Source organism: Callithrix jacchus, chromosome 17 (assembly GCF_049354715.1).
Source record: "Callithrix jacchus isolate 240 chromosome 17, calJac240_pri, whole genome shotgun sequence".
Lineage (NCBI taxonomy): Eukaryota > Metazoa > Chordata > Mammalia > Primates > Cebidae > Callithrix > Callithrix jacchus.
In genome coordinates, this window is record NC_133518.1 from 81,963,840 (window position 1) to 81,983,009 (window position 19,170).

Below are 19,170 nucleotides of genomic sequence, written 5' to 3' on the forward strand. Positions count from 1 at the left end.
CTAGATAATATTTAGATTTTTTTCGATTCACTTAAATATAGAATTTCTGTATTTTATGTGAGAGGGCATACGGAGTTGGTGTGTATTCTCGAAAACAGAGTAGAATAGGGCATTGTATATTTTTTCTGACAGAGTATATTCAGAACAATTTTGTTTTTAACATTGGGGTGCCTAAATAACATTTAGATTTTTTTCGATTCACGTAAAATTAGAATTTCGGTATTTTACATGAGAGAGTATACTGAGTTGGTGTATAAACTCCAAAACAGAGTAGAATAAGGCATTGTATATATTTTCTAACAGACGATATTAAGAGCCATTTTCTTTTACATTTGGGGCGCCTAGATATTATTTAGATTTTTTTTGATACCCGTGAAATTTGAATTTCTGTATTTTACATTAGAGGGCATATTGAGTTTTTGTATATACTCCAAAACAGAGTAGAAAAAATCATTGTATATTTTTTCTGACAGATTATATTTAGAGCAATTTTGCTTTTAACATTGGAATGCCTAGATGATATTTAGATTTTTTTCAATTCGTGTTAAATTAGATTTTCATTATTTTACATGAGAGAGCATATTGACATGGTGTATATTCTCCAAAACAGAGTAGAAAACAACATTGTATATTTTTTTCTGACAGTTTATATTCAGAGCAATTTTGCTTTTAACATTGGGGTGCCTAGATAATCTTTATATTATTTTTGATTCACGTAAATATAGAATTTCGGTATTTTATGTGAGAGAGCATATTGATTTGCTGTATAAACCCCAAAACAGAGCAGAAAAAAGCATTGTGTATTTTTTCTGACACACTATATTCAGTGCAATTTCGGTTATAACATTGGAATGCCTAGATAATACTTAGAATTTTATCGATTCGTGTAAAACTAGAATTTCTGATACTTACCTTGGAGAGCATATTGAGTTGGTGTATATACTCCAAAACAGAGTAGAAAAAGACATTATATATTTCTTTTGACAGATTACATTCAGTCCAATTTTGCTTTTAACATTGTGTTACATAGATTATATTTAGAATTTTTTCAATTCGTGTTAAATTAGAATTTCGGTATTTTACATGAGAGAGCAAATTGAGTTGGTGTATATACTCCAAAAAAGAGTAGAAAAGGGCATTGTATATTTTTTCTGACAGACTACTTTTTGAGTAATTTTGCTTTTCACATTGGGGTGCCTAGATAATATTTTAATTTTTTTTGGTTCCCATAAATTTAGAATTTCGGTATTTTACATTAGGGTGCATACTGAGTTGGTGTATATACTCCAAAACAGAGTAGAATAAGGCATTGTATATTTTTTCCATCAGACTATATTCATAGCCATTTTCTTTTAACTTTGGGGCGCCTAGATATTATTTAGAGATTTCTCGATTCACGTAAAACTAGAATTTCTGTATTTTACATGAGAGAGCATATTGAGTTGATGTATATACTACAAAACCGAGTAGAAAAGGGCATTGTATATTTTTTCTGACAGATTATATTCAGAGCAATTTTGTTTTTAACACTGGGGTTCCTGGAGAATATTTAGATATGTTCGATTCACATAAAATTAGAATTTCGCTATTTTACCTCAGAGAGCATAATGACTTGGTGTATATACTTTGAAAAGAAGTAGAATAGGATATTGTATATTTTTTCTGACTCATTATATTCAGAGAAATTTTGTTTATATTATTGGGGTGCCTCGATAATATTTTGATGTTTTCGATTCGGGTAAAATTAAATTTTCTTTATTTTACATGAGAGAGCATATTGAGTTGGTGTATATACTACAAAATAGAGTAGAAAAGGGCATTGTATATTTTATCTGAAAGATTATATTCAGAGAAATTTTGCTTTTAACATTGGGGTGCCCAGATAATATACAGATTTTTTTCGATTCGCTTAAATATAGAATTTCTGTATTTTACATGAGAGAGAATATGGAGTTGGTTTATATACTCCAAAACAGAGTAGAATAGGGCATTGTATATTTTTTCCGACAGATTATATTCAGAGCAATTTTGTATTTAACACTGGGGTGCCTAGATAATAATTAGATTTTTTCAAATTGGGTAAAATTAGAATTTTTGTATTTTAAATGAAAGAGCATATTGAGTTGGTGTATATACTACAAAACAGAGTAGAAAAGGGCATTGTATATTTCCTCTGACAGATTATATTCAGAGCAATTTTGCTTTAAACATTGGGGTGCCTAGATAATATTTAGATTTTTTTCGATTCACGTATAATTAGAATTTCAGTATTTTACATGAGAGAGCATACTGAGTTGGTGTATATACTGCAAAACAGAGTAGAATAAGGCATTGTATATTTTTTCTAACAGACTATACTCAGAGTCATTTTCTGTTAAATTTGGGGCGCCAAGATATTATTTAGATTTTTTTTGATTTGCGTAGAATTAGAATTTCGGTATCTTACATGAGAGAGCATATTGATTTGGTGTATATACTACAAAACAGAGTAGAAAAGGGCATTTTGTATTTTCACTCACAGATTATATTCAGAGCAATTTTGCTTTTATCATAGGGGTGCCTAGATTATATTGAGATTTTTTTTCGATTTGCTTATATATAGAATTTCTTTATTTTACATGAGAGAGCATATCGAGTTGGTGTATATACTCCAAAACAGAGTAGAAAAGGGCATTGAATATTTATTCTGACAAATTATATTCAGAGCAATTTTTCCTTTAACATTGGGGTGCCTAGATGATATTTAGATTTTTTCGATTCGCTTCAATATAGAACTTCTGTATTTTACATGAGAGAGCATCTGGAATTGGTATATAACTCCAAAACAGAATAGAAAAAGACCAACTCAATGTGCTCTCTCATGTAAAATACAGAAATATTAATTTTACGCATATCAAAAAAATCTAAGTAAATCAAGGCACCCCAAAGTTAAAAGAAAATTGTTCTGAATATAGTCTGTTATAAAATATATACAATGCCCTGTTCTGCTCTGTTTTGTAGTATATACACAAACTCAGTATGCTCTCTCATGTAAAATACAGAAATTCTAATTTTACCCGATTCGAAAATATCTAAATATTATCTAGGCAACCCAATGTTAAAAAAAAATTGCACTGAATATAATCTGTCATAAAAAATATACAATGCCCTATTCTACTCTATGGTGGAGTATATACACCAACTTAATATGCTCTCACATGTAAAATACTGAAATTATAAATTGACGCTTATCAAATGAAATCTAAATATTTAGGCATCCCAATGTTAAAAGCAAAATTGCTCTGAGTACGATCTGCCAGAAAAAATATACAATGCTCTTTTTTACTCTTTTTTGGAGTATATACACCAACTCAATATGGTCTCTCATGTAAAATACCGAAATTTTAATTTTACCCGAAATAAAAAATATCTATATATTATCTAGGCACCCCAATGTTAAAAGCAAAAGTACTCTGAATATAATCTGTCAGGAAAAATATAAAACTTCCTATTCTACTTTCTTTTGGAGAATATACACCAACACAATATGCTCTCTCATGTAAAATACCGAAATTCTAATTTTACACGAATCGAAAAAAATCTAAATATCATCTAGGCACCCCAATGTTAAAATCAAAATTACTCTAAATATAATCTGTCAGAAGAAATATACAATACACAATTCTACTCTGTTTTGAAGTATATACATCAACTAATATGCTCTCTCATTTAAAATACTGAAATTCTAAATTTACTTGAATTGACAAAAATCTAAATATTATATAGGCACCCCAATGTTAAAAGCAACATTGCTCTGAATGTAATCTGTCATATAAAATATACAATGCCATTTTCTACTCTGTTTTGGAGTATATACACCAACTCAATATGCTCTCTCGTGCAAAAAACCGAAATTATAATTTTACGTGAATCAAAAAAATCTAAATAATATCTAGGCACCCCAAAGTTAAAAGAAAATGGCTCTGAATATAGTCTGTTAGAAAAAATATACAATGCTTTTTTCTACTGTGTTTTGGAGTATATACTCCAACTCAGTATGCTCTCTCATATAAAATCCCGAAATTCTAAATTTACGTGAATCGAAAAAAATCTAAATATTATCTAGGCACCCCAATGTTAAAACCAAAATTGCTCTGAATTTAATTTGTAACAAAAAATATTCAATGCCCTTTTCTATTATGTTTTGGAGTATATACACCAACTCAATATGCTCTCTCATGTAAAAAACCGAAATTCTAATTTTATGTGAATGGAAACAAATCTAAATATTATCTAGGCAACCCAGTGTTTAAAACAAAATTGCTCTGAATATAATCTGTCAGAATAAATATACAATGCCCTATTCTAGTTATTGTTGCAGTATATACACCAACTCCATATTCTCTCTCACCTAAAATACAGAAATTCTATATTTAAGCGAATCGAAAATAATCTATATATTATATAAGCACCTTAATGTTAAAAGCAAAATGGCTATGAATAAAATCTGTTAGAAAAAATATACAATGCCCTATTCTACTCTGTTTTGCAGTATATACACCAACTCAATACGCTCTCTCATGTAAAATACAGAAATTCTAATTTACACAAATCGAAAAAATCTAAATATTATCTAGGCACCCAAATGTTAAAAACAAAATTGCTCTGAATAGAAACTGTCAGAGAAAATATACAATTCTCTATTCTACTTTCTTTTGGAGTATATACACCAAATAAGTATGCTCTCTTACGTAAAATACCGAATTTCTAATTTTACGTGAATCGAAAAAAATCTAAATATTATCTAGGAACGCCAGTGTTAAGAACAAAATTGCTCTGAATATAATCTGTCAGAAAAACTATACAATGCTTTATTCTACTCTATTTTAGAGTATATAAACCAACTCCATATTCTCTCTCATGTAAAATATAGAAACTCTATATTTAAGCGAATTGAAAATATTCTGTATATTATCTGGGCACCCCAATGTTAAAGGCATAATTTTTTTGAATATAATCTTTCATATAAAATATACAATGCCCTTTTCTACTCTGTTTTGTAGTATATACACTAACTAAATATGCTCTCTCATGTAAAATACAGAAAATCTAATTTTACCCGAATCAAAAACATCAAAATATTATCGAGGCACCCCAATAATAAAAACAAAATTGCTCTGTATATAATGTGTCAGAAAAAATATACAATGCCCTATTCTACTTTTTTTTTGGAGTATATACACAAAGTCATTATGCTCTCTCAGGTAAAATACCGAAATTCTAATTTTACATTAATCGAAAATATCTAAATATTATCCAGGCACCCCAGTGTAAAAACAAAACTGCTCTGAATATAATCTGTTAGAAAAAATATACATTGCCCTATTCTACTCTGTTTTGGTATATATAATCAAACTCCATATTCTCTCTCATGTAAAATACAGAAATTTTATATTTAAGAGAATCGAAAGAAATCTTTATATGATCTAGGCACCCCAATATTGAAAGCAAAATTTCTCTGAATATAATCTGTCAGAAAAAATATACAATGCCCTTTGCTACTCTTTTTTGGAGTATATACACCAACTCAATATGCTCTCTCATGTAAAATACCGAAATTCTAATTTTACGTGAATCGAAAAAAATCTTAATAATATCTAGGCTCCCCAAGTTAAAAGAAAATGGCTCTGAATTAATTCTGTTAGAAAAAATATACAATGCCTTATTCTACTTTGTTTTGGAGTATATACACCAACTCAGAATGCTCTCTCACGTAAAATACCGAAATTATAATTTAACGTGAATCGAAAAAAATATAAATAATTTCAAGAAACGCCAATGTTAAAAACAAAATTGCTGTGAATATAATCTGTCAGAAAAAATATACAATGACATATTCTACTCTGTTTTGAAGTATATGCACCAACTCAATATGCTCTCTCATGTAAAATACAAAAATTCTATATTTAAGCGAATCAAAAATAATCTGAATATTATCTAGTCACCCCAATGTTAAAAGTAAAATTGCTCTGAATATAATCTGTCCGAAAAAATATACAATGTCCTTTTTTACTCTGTATTATTGTATGTACACAAACTCAATATGCTCTCTCATGTAAAATACAGAAATACTAATTTTACATGAATTGAAAAAATCTAAAATTATCGAGGCACACCAATGTTGAAAAGAAAATTGCTCTGAATATAAACTGTCAGAAATAATATACAATGCCCTATTCTACTTCGTTTTGGAGTATATACACAAACTCCATATGCTCTCTCATGTAAAATATAGAAATTCTATATTTAAGCAAATGAATAAAATGTAAATACAATTTAGGCACCCCAATGTTAACAGCAAAATTGCTCTGAATATAATCTGTCAGAAAAAATATACAATGCCCTATTTTAATCTCTTTTGGATTATATACACCAATTCAATATGCTCTCACATGTAAAATACGAAAACTCTATTTTACCCGAAACGAAAAAAATCTATATATTATCTAGGCACCCCAATGTTAAAAGAAAAACTACTCTGAATATAATCTGTCAGGAAAAATATACAACGTCCTATTCTACTTTCTTTTGGAGAATATACACCAACTCAATATGCTCTCTCATGTAAAATACCGAAATTCTAAATTTACGCGAATCGAAAAAATCTAAATATCATCTAGGCACCCCAATGTTAAAGCAAAATTTCTCTAAATATAATCTGTCAGAAGAAATATACAATGCCCTTTTTTACTTTGTTTTGGAGTATATACACCAACTCAATATGCTTTCCCATGTAAAATACAAAAATTCTAATTTTACCCAAATCGAAAAAATCTTAACATTATCAAGGCACCCCAATATTAAAAGCAAAATTGTTCTGAATATAATCTCTGAGAAAAAATATACAATGCCCTATTCTTCTCTTTTTTGGGGTATATACACAAACTCAGTATGCTCTCTCATGTAAAATATCGGAATTCTAATTTTACGTATATCAAAAAAAATCTAAATATTATCTAGGCACCCGAGTGTTATAACCAAAATATGTCTGAATATAATCTGTCCGACAAAATATACAATGCCCTATTCTACTCTGTTTTGGAGTATATACACCAACACCATAGGCTCTCTCATGTAAAATACCGAATATCAATATTAAAGTGAATCGAAAAAAATCTAAATATTATCTAGAAACCCCAATGTTAAAAGTAAAGTTGCTCTTAATATAATCTGTCATAAAAAATATACACTGCCCTATTCTACTCTGTTTGAAAGTATATACACCAACTCCATATTCTCTCTCACATAAAATAAAGAAATTCTATATTTAAGCGAATCGAAAAAAATCTATGTATTATATAGGCACCTTAATGTTAAAAGTAAATTGCTCTGAATAAAATCTGTCATAAAAAATATACAATGCCCTATTCTACTCTGTTTTGGAGTACATAAACCAACTCAATACGCTCTCTCATGTAAAATACATAAAGTCTAATTTTACCTGAATTTAAAAAATCTAAATATTATCTAGGCATTCCCATGTTAAAAACCAAATTGTTCTGAATATAATCTGTCAGAGAAAATATACAATGCCTTATTCTACTTTGTTTTGGAGAATATACACCAACTCCATATGCTCTCTCACGTAAAATACAGAAGTTCTATATTTAAGCGAATCAAAAAAACTAAATATTATTTAGGCACCCCAATGTTGAAAACAAAATTGCTCTTAATATAATCTCTCAGAAAAAATTTACAATGCTTTTTTCTACTTAGTTTTAGAGTATATACACCAACTCAGTATGCTCTCTCATGTAAAATACCGAAATTCTAATTTTACGTGATTTGAAAAAAATCTAAATATTATTTAGGGACCCCAATGTTAAAAGCAAAATTGCTCTGAATATAGTCTGTCAGAAAAAATATACAATGCTCTTTTCTACTCTGTTATGTAGTATAAACACCAACTCAATATGCTCTCTCATGTAAAATACCAAAATTATAATTTTACACAAATCGAAAAAAATCTAAATAATATCGATGCTCACCAAAGTTATAAGAAAATGACTCTAAATACAGTCTGTTCGAATAAATATACAATGCCTATTTCTAATTCGTTTTGGAGTATATACACAAACTCAGTATGCTCTCTCATGTAAAATATTGAAATTCTAATTTTACGTGAATGGAAAAAAATCTAAATATTATCTAGGCATGCCGATGCTAAAAACAAAATTGCTCTAAATATAATCTGTCAGAAAAAATATACAATGCCCTTTTCTAAAATGTTTTGGAATATATAAAACAAATCAATATGCTCTCTCATGTAAAATACCAAAATTCTAATTTTACACTAATCGAAAATAATCTAAATAATATCTAGGCACCCCAAAGTTAAAAGAAAATGGCTCTGAATATAGTCTGTTAGAAAAAATATACGATGCCTTATACTACACTGTTTTGTAGTATATACACCGACTCAGTATGCTCTCCATGTAAAATATAGAAACTCTAATTTTACGTGAATTGAAAAAGATCTAAATATAATCTAGGCACCCCAATTATAAAAAGGAAATAGTTCTTAATATAATCTGTCAGAAAAAAATATACAATGCCCTATTCTACTCTGTTTTTTAGGATATAAACCAACTCCATATGCTCTCTCATGTAAAATACAGAAATTCTATATTTACGTGAATCGAAAAAAATCTAAATATTATCTAGGCACCCCAATGTTAAAAACAAAATTGCTCTAAATATAATCTGTCGGAAAAAATATACAATGACCTATTCTACTCTGTATTGGAGTACATACACCAACAAAATATGCTCTCTAAAGTAAAATAACCAAATTCTAATTTTACGTGAATAGAAAGAAATCTAAATATTATCTAGGTACCCCATTGTTAAAAGCAAAATTGCTCTGAATAAAATCTGTAAAAAGAAATATACAATGCCCTTTTCTAATCTGTTTTGGACTATATACAACACCTCAATATGCTCTCTCATTGAAAATACCGAAATTCAAATTTTATGTGAATCGCAATATCTCTAAATAATATCTAGGCGCCCCAAAGTTAATAGAAAATGGCTCTGAATATAGTTTGTTAGAAAAAATATACAATGCCTTATTCTACTCTGATTTGGAGTATATATACCAACTCAGTATGCACTCTCATGTAAAATACTGAAATTATAAATTCACGTGAATCGAAAATATCTAAATATTATCTAGGCACGCCAGGGTTAAAAACAAAATTTCTCTGAATATAATCTGTCAGAAAAAATACACAATGCCCTATTCTACTCTGTTTTGGAGTATATACACCAACTCAATATGCTCTCTCATGTAAAATACAGAAGTTCTATATTTACGTGAATCGAAAAAAATCTAAATATTATCTAGGCACCCCAATGTTAAAAACAAAATTTTTCTGAATATAATCTATGAGAGAAAATATACAATGCCCTATTCTACTTTGTTTTGGATGATATACACCAACTCCATATGCTCTCTCATGTAAAATACAGAAGTTCTATATTTACGTGAATCGAAAAAAATCTAAATATTATCTAGGCACCCCAATGTTAAAAACAAAATTTCTCTGAATATAATCTCTCAGAAAAAATTTACAATGCTTTTTTCTACTCTGTTTTAGAGTATATACACCAACTCAGTATGCTCTCTCATGTAAAATACCGAAATATTAATTTTACGTGAATCGAAAAAAATCTAAATATCTAGGCAGCCCCATGTTAAAAAAAACATTACTCTGAATATAATCTGTCAGAAAAGATATAACATGCCCTATTCTACTCTGCTTTGGAGCATATATACCAACTCAGTATGCTCTCTCATGTAAAATACAGAAATTCTAATTTTACGTGAATCAAAAAAAATCTAAATATTATCTAGGAAACCCAATGTTAAAAACAAAATTGTTCTGAATATAGTATTTCAGAATAAATATACAATGTTCTATTCTACTCTGTTTTTGAGAATATATACCAACTCCATTTGCTCTCTAATGTAAAATACAGAAATTCTATATTTAGAAGAATCGACAAAAATCTAATTATTATCTAGGCACCCAAATGTTAAAAGCAAAATTGCTCTTAATTTAATCTGTAAGAAAAAATATACAATGCCCTCTTCTACTATGTTTTGGAGTATATACACCAACTCAATATGCTCTCTCATGTAAAATACCGAAATTCAAATTTTACGTGAATCAAAAAATATCTAAATAATATCTAGGCGCCCCAAAGTTAAAAGAAAATGGCTCTGAATATAGTCTGTTAGAAAAAATATACAATGCCTTATTCTAGTCTGTTTTGGAGTATATAAACCAACTCCATATGCTCTCTCATGAAAAATACAGAAATTCTATATTTAAGCGAATCGAAAAAAGTCTTTATATTATCTAGGCACCCCAATGTTATAGGAAAATTGCTCTGAATATAATCTGTCAGAGAAAATACACAATGCCCTTTTCTTCTCTCTTTTTTAGTATATACAACAACTCAATACGCTCTCTTATGTAAAATACAGAAATTCTAATTTTATCCGAATCGAAAAAATCTAAATATTATCTATGCACCGCAATGTTAAAAACAAAATTGCTCTGAATGTAATCTGTCAGAAAACATATAACATGCCCTATTCTACTCTGTTTTGGAGTATATACACCAACTCAGTACGCTCTCTCCTGTAAAATACAGAAATTCTAATTTTACGTGAATCGAAAAAAATCTAAATATTATCTAGGCACCCCAATGTTAAAAACAAAATTGTTCGGAATATAATCTGTCAGAAAAAATATACAATGCCTTATTCTTCTCTCTTTTGGAGGATATAAACCAACTCCCTATGCTCTCTCATGTAAAATACAGAAATTCTATATTTACGTGAATCGAAAAAAAACTAAATATTATCTAGGCACCCCAATGTTAAAAGCAAAATTGGTCTGATTATAATCTGTCGAAAAAATATACAATGCCCTATTCTACTCTGTTTTGGAGTATATACACCAACTGCGTATGCTCTCTCATGTAAAATACCGAAATTCTAATTTAACGTGAATCTAAAATAAATGTAAATATTATCTAGGCTCCCCAAAGTTAAAAGAAAATGGCTCTGAAAATAGTCTGTTAGAGAAAATATACAATGCCTTTTTCTACTTTGTTTTGGAGTATATACACCAACTAAGTATGCTCTCTCATGTAAAATGACAAAATTTCAGTTTTACCGGAAACGAAGAAATCTAAATATTATCTAGGTATCACAATGTTAGAAAAAAAATTGCTCGAAATATAATCTGTCAGAAAAAATATAACATGCCCTATTCTACTCTGTTTTAAAATATATACACCATCTCCATATGCTCTCTCATGTAAAATAAAAAAATTCAATATTTAAGCGAATCGAAAAAAATCTAAATATTATCTAGGCACACCAATGTTAAAAACAAAATTGCTCTGAGTATAATCTGTCAGAAACAATTTAAAATGCCCTATTCTACACTGTTTTGGTGTATATACACCAACTCAATATGCTCTCTAATGTAAAATACAAAAAGTCTATATTTAAGCGAATCGAAAAAAATGTAAATATTTCCTAGGCACCCCAATGTTAAAAGAAAAATTGCTCTGAATATAATCTGTCTGAAAAAATATACAATGCCCAATTCTACTCTGTTTTGAAGTATATACACCAACTCAATATGCTCTCTCATGCAAAAAACCTAAATTATAATTTTACATGAATCGAAAAAATCTAAATAATATCTAGGTGCCCGAAATTTAAAAGAAAATGGCTCTGAATATAGTCTGTTATAAAAAATATACAATGCATTATTCAACTTTGTTTTGGAGTATATACACCAACTCAGTATGCTCTCTCATGTAAAATAGGGAAATTCTAAATTTACGTGAATCAAAACAAATCTAAATATTATCTTGGCACCCCAATGTTAAAAACAGAATTGCTCTGAATATAATCTGTCAGAGAAAATATACAATGCCCTATCTTACTCTGTTTTGGAGTATATAAACCAACTCCATATGCTCTCTCATGAAAAATACAGAAATTCTATATTTAAGCGAATCGAAAAAAGTCTTTATATTATCTAGGCACCCCAATGTTATAGGAAAATTGCTCTGAATATAATCTGTCAGAGAAAATACACAATGCCCTTTTCTTCTCTCTTTTTTAGTATATACAACAACTCAATACGCTCTCTTATGTAAAATACAGAAATTCTAATTTTATCCGAATCGAAAAAATCTAAATATTATCTATGCACCGCAATGTTAAAAACAAAATTGCTCTGAATGTAATCTGTCAGAAAACATATAACATGCCCTATTCTACTCTGTTTTGGAGTATATACACCAACTCAGTACGCTCTCTCCTGTAAAATACAGAAATTCTAATTTTACGTGAATCGAAAAAAATCTAAATATTATCTAGGCACCCCAATGTTAAAAACAAAATTGTTCGGAATATAATCTGTCAGAAAAAATATACAATGCCTTATTCTTCTCTCTTTTGGAGGATATAAACCAACTCCCTATGCTCTCTCATGTAAAATACAGAAATTCTATATTTACGTGAATCGAAAAAAAACTAAATATTATCTAGGCACCCCAATGTTAAAAACAAAATTTCTCTGAATATAATCTGTAAGAAAAAATATACAATGCTTTATTCTACTCTGTTTTAGAATATATACACCAACTTACTTTGCTATCTCATGTAAAATACCGAAATTCTAAGTTTCCGTGAATGGAAAAAAATCTAAATATTATCTAGGCAACTCAATGTAATAAACAAAATTGCTCTGAATATAACCTGTCAGAAAAAATATACAATGCCCTATTCCACTCTGTTTTGGAGTATATACACCAAGTCAGTATACTGTCTCATATAAAATACCGAAAATCTAACTTTACGTGAATCTAAAAAAATCTAAATATTATCTAAGCAACCTAATGTTAAAAGCAAAATTGGTCTGATTATAATCTGTCGAAAAAATATACAATGCCCTATTCTACTCTGTTTTGGAGTATATACACCAACTGCGTATGCTCTCTCATGTAAAATACCGAAATTCTAATTTAACGTGAATCTAAAATAAATGTAAATATTATCTAGGCTCCCCAAAGTTAAAAGAAAATGGCTCTGAAAATAGTCTGTTAGAGAAAATATACAATGCCTTTTTCTACTTTGTTTTGGAGTATATACACCAACTAAGTATGCTCTCTCATGTAAAATGACAAAATTTCAGTTTTACCGGAAACGAAGAAATCTAAATATTATCTAGGTATCACAATGTTAGAAAAAAAATTGCTCGAAATATAATCTGTCAGAAAAAATATAACATGCCCTATTCTACTCTGTTTTAAAATATATACACCATCTCCATATGCTCTCTCATGTAAAATAAAAAAATTCAATATTTAAGCGAATCGAAAAAAATCTAAATATTATCTAGGCACACCAATGTTAAAAACAAAATTGCTCTGAGTATAATCTGTCAGAAACAATTTAAAATGCCCTATTCTACACTGTTTTGGTGTATATACACCAACTCAATATGCTCTCTAATGTAAAATACAAAAAGTCTATATTTAAGCGAATCGAAAAAAATGTAAATATTTCCTAGGCACCCCAATGTTAAAAGAAAAATTGCTCTGAATATAATCTGTCTGAAAAAATATACAATGCCCAATTCTACTCTGTTTTGAAGTATATACACCAACTCAATATGCTCTCTCATGCAAAAAACCTAAATTATAATTTTACATGAATCGAAAAAATCTAAATAATATCTAGGTGCCCGAAATTTAAAAGAAAATGGCTCTGAATATAGTCTGTTATAAAAAATATACAATGCATTATTCAACTTTGTTTTGGAGTATATACACCAACTCAGTATGCTCTCTCATGTAAAATAGGGAAATTCTAAATTTACGTGAATCAAAACAAATCTAAATATTATCTTGGCACCCCAATGTTAAAAACAGAATTGCTCTGAATATAATCTGTCAGAGAAAATATACAATGCCCTATCTTACTCTGTTTTGGAGTATATACAGCAACTCAGTATGCTCTCTCATATAAAATACAGAAATTCTAATTTTACCTGAATCGATAAAAATCTAAATAATATCTAGGCACCCGAAAGTTAAAAGAAAATGGCTCTGAATATAGTCTGTTAGAAATAATATGAAATGCCTTATTCTAATCCTTTTTGGAATACATACACCAACTCAGTATGCTCTGTCATGTAAAATAAAGTAATTCTAATTTTACCCGAATAGAAAAAATCTAAATATTATGTAGGTAACCAAATGTTAAAAGCAAAATTTCTCTGAATATAATCTGCCAGCAAAATATACAATGCCCTATTCTACTCTCTTTTGGAGTATATACACCAACTGTATATGATCTCTCATGTAAAATAGCAAAATTCTAATTTAATGCGAATCGAAAAAAATCTAAATAATATCTAGGCACCCCAAAGTTAAAAGAAAATGGTTCTGAATACAGTCTGTTAGAAAAAACATATAATGCCCATTTCTACTCTGTTTTGGAGTATATACACCAACTCAATATGCTCTCTCATGTAAAATACTGAAATTTTAAATCTACGTGAATTGAGAAAAATCTAAATGTTATCTAGGAACCCCAATGTTAAAAAGAAAACTGTTCTGAATATAATCTGCCAGAAAAAAATATACAATGCCCTATTCTACTCTGTTTTGGAGTATATACACCAACTCCATATGCTCTCTCATGCCAAATAAAAAAATTCTATATTTAAGCAAATCGAAAAAAATATAAATATTATCTAGGCACCCCAATGTTAAAAGCAAAATTGCTCTGAATATAACCTGTCAAAAAAAATATACAATGCCCGTTTCTACTCTGTTTTGTAGTATATACACCAACTCAAAACCTCTATTATGAAAAATAGAGAAATTGTAATTTTACCTGAATAGAAAAATTCTAAATATTATCTAGGCACCCCAATATTAAAAGCAAAATTGCTCTGAATATATTCTGTCAGATAAAATATACCATGTCCTATTCTACTCTGTTTTGGAGTATATTCACCACCTCAGTGTGCTCTCTAACGTAAAATACAGAAATTCCAATTTTACGTGAATCGAAAAAATCTAAATATTATCTATGCACCCCAATGTTATAAACAACATTGCTCTGAATATAATCTGTCAGAAAAAAATATACAATGCCCTATTCTACTCTTTTTTGGAGTATATACACCAACTCAGTATGCTCTTCCATGTAAAATACCAAAATTCAAATTTTACGCGAATCGAAAGAAAATCTAAATAATATGTAGGCACGCCAAAGTTAAAACAAAATTTCTCTGAATATAGTCTGTTAGAAAAACTATACAATGCCTTATTGTACTCTGTTTTGGATTATATACACAAACTCAGTATGCTCTCTCATGTAAAATATTGAAATTCTAAATTTACGTGAATCGAAAAACACCTAAATATTATCTAGGTACCCCAATGTAAAAAGGAAAATTGCTCTGAATACAATCTGTCAGAAAAAATATTCAATGTCCTATTCTCCTCTGTTTTGGAGTATATACACTAACTCCATATGCTCTCTCATTTAAAATACGGAAATTCTAATTTTATGCGAATCAAAAAAAAATCTAAATAATATCTAGGTGTCCCAAAGTTAAAAGAAAATGTCTCTGAATATAGTCTGTTAGAAAAAATATACAATGCCTTATTCTACTTTGTTTTGGAGTATATACACCAACTCAGTATGCTCTCTGATGTAAAATAACGAATTCTAATTTTACACGAATAGAATAAAATCTAAATAATATCTAGGCGTCCCAAAGGTAAAAGAAAATGGCTCTGAATACAATCTGTTAGAAAAAATATATAATGCCTATCTCTACTCTGTTTTGGAGTATATACAGCAACTGAATATGCTCTCTCATGTAAAATACCGAAATTCTAATTTTACGTGAATTGAAAAAAATACAAATGTTATATAGGCACCCCAATATTTAAAACAAAGCTGCTCTGAATATAATCTGCCAGAAAAAATATACAATGCCCTATTCTAGTCTTTTTTGGAGTATATACACCAACTCCAGATGCTCCCTCATGTAAAATTCAGAAATTCGATATTTAAGCGAATCGAAAAACATCTAAATGTTATCTAGCACCCAAATGTTAAAAGCAAAATTGCTCTGAACATAACCTGTCAGAAAAATATACATTGCTTTTTTCTACTCTGTTTTGTAGTATATACACCAACTCAGTACGCTCTATTATGTAAAATACAGAAATTCTAATTTTACCCAAAGAGAAATAATCTAAATATTATGTAGGCACCCCAATGTAAAAAACAAAATTGCTCTGAATATAATCTGTCAGAAAAAATATACAATGCTCTATTATACTCTGTTTTGGAGTATATACACCAACTCCATTTGCTCTCTCATATAAAATACAGAAATTCTATGTATAAGCTAATCGAAAAAAATCTAAATATTATCTAGGCACCCCAATGTTAAAAACAAAATTGCTCTGAATATAATCTGTCAGAAAAAATATACAATGCCCTTTTTTACTCTGTTTTGGAGTATATACTCCAACTCAATATGCTCTCTCATGTAAAATACCGAAATTATAATTATATGTGAATCGAAAGAAATATAAATAATATCTAGGCGTCCCAAAATTAAAAGAAATGGTGCTGAATATAATCTGTTAAAAAAAATATACAATGCCTTATTCTACTCTGTTTTGGAGTATATACACCAACTCAGTATGCTCTCTTATATAAAATACCAAAATTCTAATTTTACGTTAATTGAAAAAAATCTAAATACTATCCAAGCACCGCAATGTTAAAAACAAAATTGCTCTGAATATAATCTGTCAGAAAAAATAAACAATTACTCTATTCTACTCTGTTTTGGAGTATATACACTAACTCCATATGCTATCACATGTAGAATACCGAAATTCTAATTTTATGTTAATCGAACAAATCTAAATAATATCTAGGCACCCCAAAGTTCAAAGAAAATGTCTACGAATATAGTCTGTTAGAAAAAATATACAGTGCTTTATTCTACTCTGTTTTGGAGTATATACACCAACTCAGTATGCTCCCTAATGTAAAATACCGAAATTCTATGTTTACGTGAATGGAAAAAAATCTAATTATTATCTAGGCACCCCAATGTTAAAAGCAAAATTGGTCTGAATATAATCTGTCAGAGAAAATATACAATGCCCTTTTCAACCTTCTTTTGGAGTACATACACCAACTCAATATGGTATCTCATGTAAAATACAGAAATTCTAATTTTACCTGAATCGAAAATAATCTAAATAATATCTAGGTGCCCCAAAGGTAAAAGAAAATGGCTCTGAATATAGTCTCTTAGAAAAAATATACAATGCCTTATTCTACTCTGTTTTGGAGTATATACAACAACTGACTATGCTCTATCATGTAAAATACAGAAATTCTAATTTTACACGAATCACAAAAATCTAAATATTATCTAGGCACCCCAATGCTAAAAACAAAATTGCTCTTAATATACTTTGTCAGAAAAAATATACAATGCTCTATTCTACTCTGTTTTGGAGTATATATGCCAACTCCATATGCTCTCTCATATAAAATACCGAAATTCTAATTTTACGCAAATCGAAAAAAATCTAAATTATATCTAGGCGCCCCAAAGTTAAAAGAAAATGGCTCTGAATATAGTCTGTTAGAGAAAGTATACAGTGCCTTATTCTACTCTGTTTTGGAGTATATAAACGAACTCAGTATGCTCTCTCATGTAAAATAATAAAATTCTAATTTTACGTGAATGGAAAATGATCTAATTATTATCTAGGTACCCCAATGTTAAAGGAAAATTGCTCTGAATATAATCTGTCAGAAAAAATATACAATGCCATTTTCTACTATTTTTTGGAGTATATAAACCATCTCAGTATGCTCTCTCAAGTAAAATAATGATATTCTAATTTTACCTGAATCGAAAATAATCTAAATAACATCTAGGCGCCCCAAAGTCAAGAGAAAATGGCTCTGAATATAGTCTGTTAGAAAAAATATACAATGCCTTATTCTACTCTGTTTTGGAGTATATACACCAACTCAGTATGTTCTCTCGTGTAAAATACCGAAATTCTAAATTTACATGAATCGAAATAAATCAAAACATTATCTAGGCACCCCAATGTGAAAATCAAAATTGCTCTGAATATAATCTGTAAGATAAAATATACAAAGCCCTTTTCTACTCTGTTTTGTAATATATACACCAACTCAATATGCTCTCTATTGTAAAATACCAAAATTCTAATTTTACGTGATTCGAAAAAAATCTAAATAATATCTACGTGCCTCAAAGTTAAAAGAAAATGGCTCTGAATATACTCTGTTAGAAAAAATATACAATGCCTTATTCTACTATTTTTGTAGTATATACACCAACTCATTATGCTCCCTCATGTAAAATACAGAAATTCTAATTTTACCTTAATCAAAATAAATCTAAATATTATCTAGGCACCCGAATGTTAAAAGCAAAATTGCTCTGAAAATAATCTTTCAGAAAAAATATACAAAGCCCATTTCTAATCTGTTTTGGAGTATATACACAAACTCAATATGCTCTATCATGTAAGGTACCAATATTTTAATTTTACACGAATCGAAAAAAATCTAAATAATATATAGGCGCCCCAAAGGTAAAATAAAATGTCTCTGAATATAGTGTGTTATAAAAAATATACAATGCCTTATTCTACTCTGTTTTGGAGTATATACACCAACTCACTGTGCTCTCTCAGGTAAAATAAAGAAATTCCATATTTAAGCAAATTTTAAAAAATCTAAATATTATCTAGGCACCTCAATGTTAAAAGCAAAATTGCTTTGAATATAATCTGTCAGAAAAAATATACAGGGCCCTTTTCTACTTTGTTTTGTCGTACATACACAAACTCAATATTCTCTCTCATGTAAAATACCGAAATTCTAATTTTACGCGAATCGAAAAAAATCTAAATATTATCTAGGCGCCCCAGACTTAAAAGAAAATGGCTCTGAATATAGTCTGTTAGAAAAAATGTACAATACCTTATTCTACTATG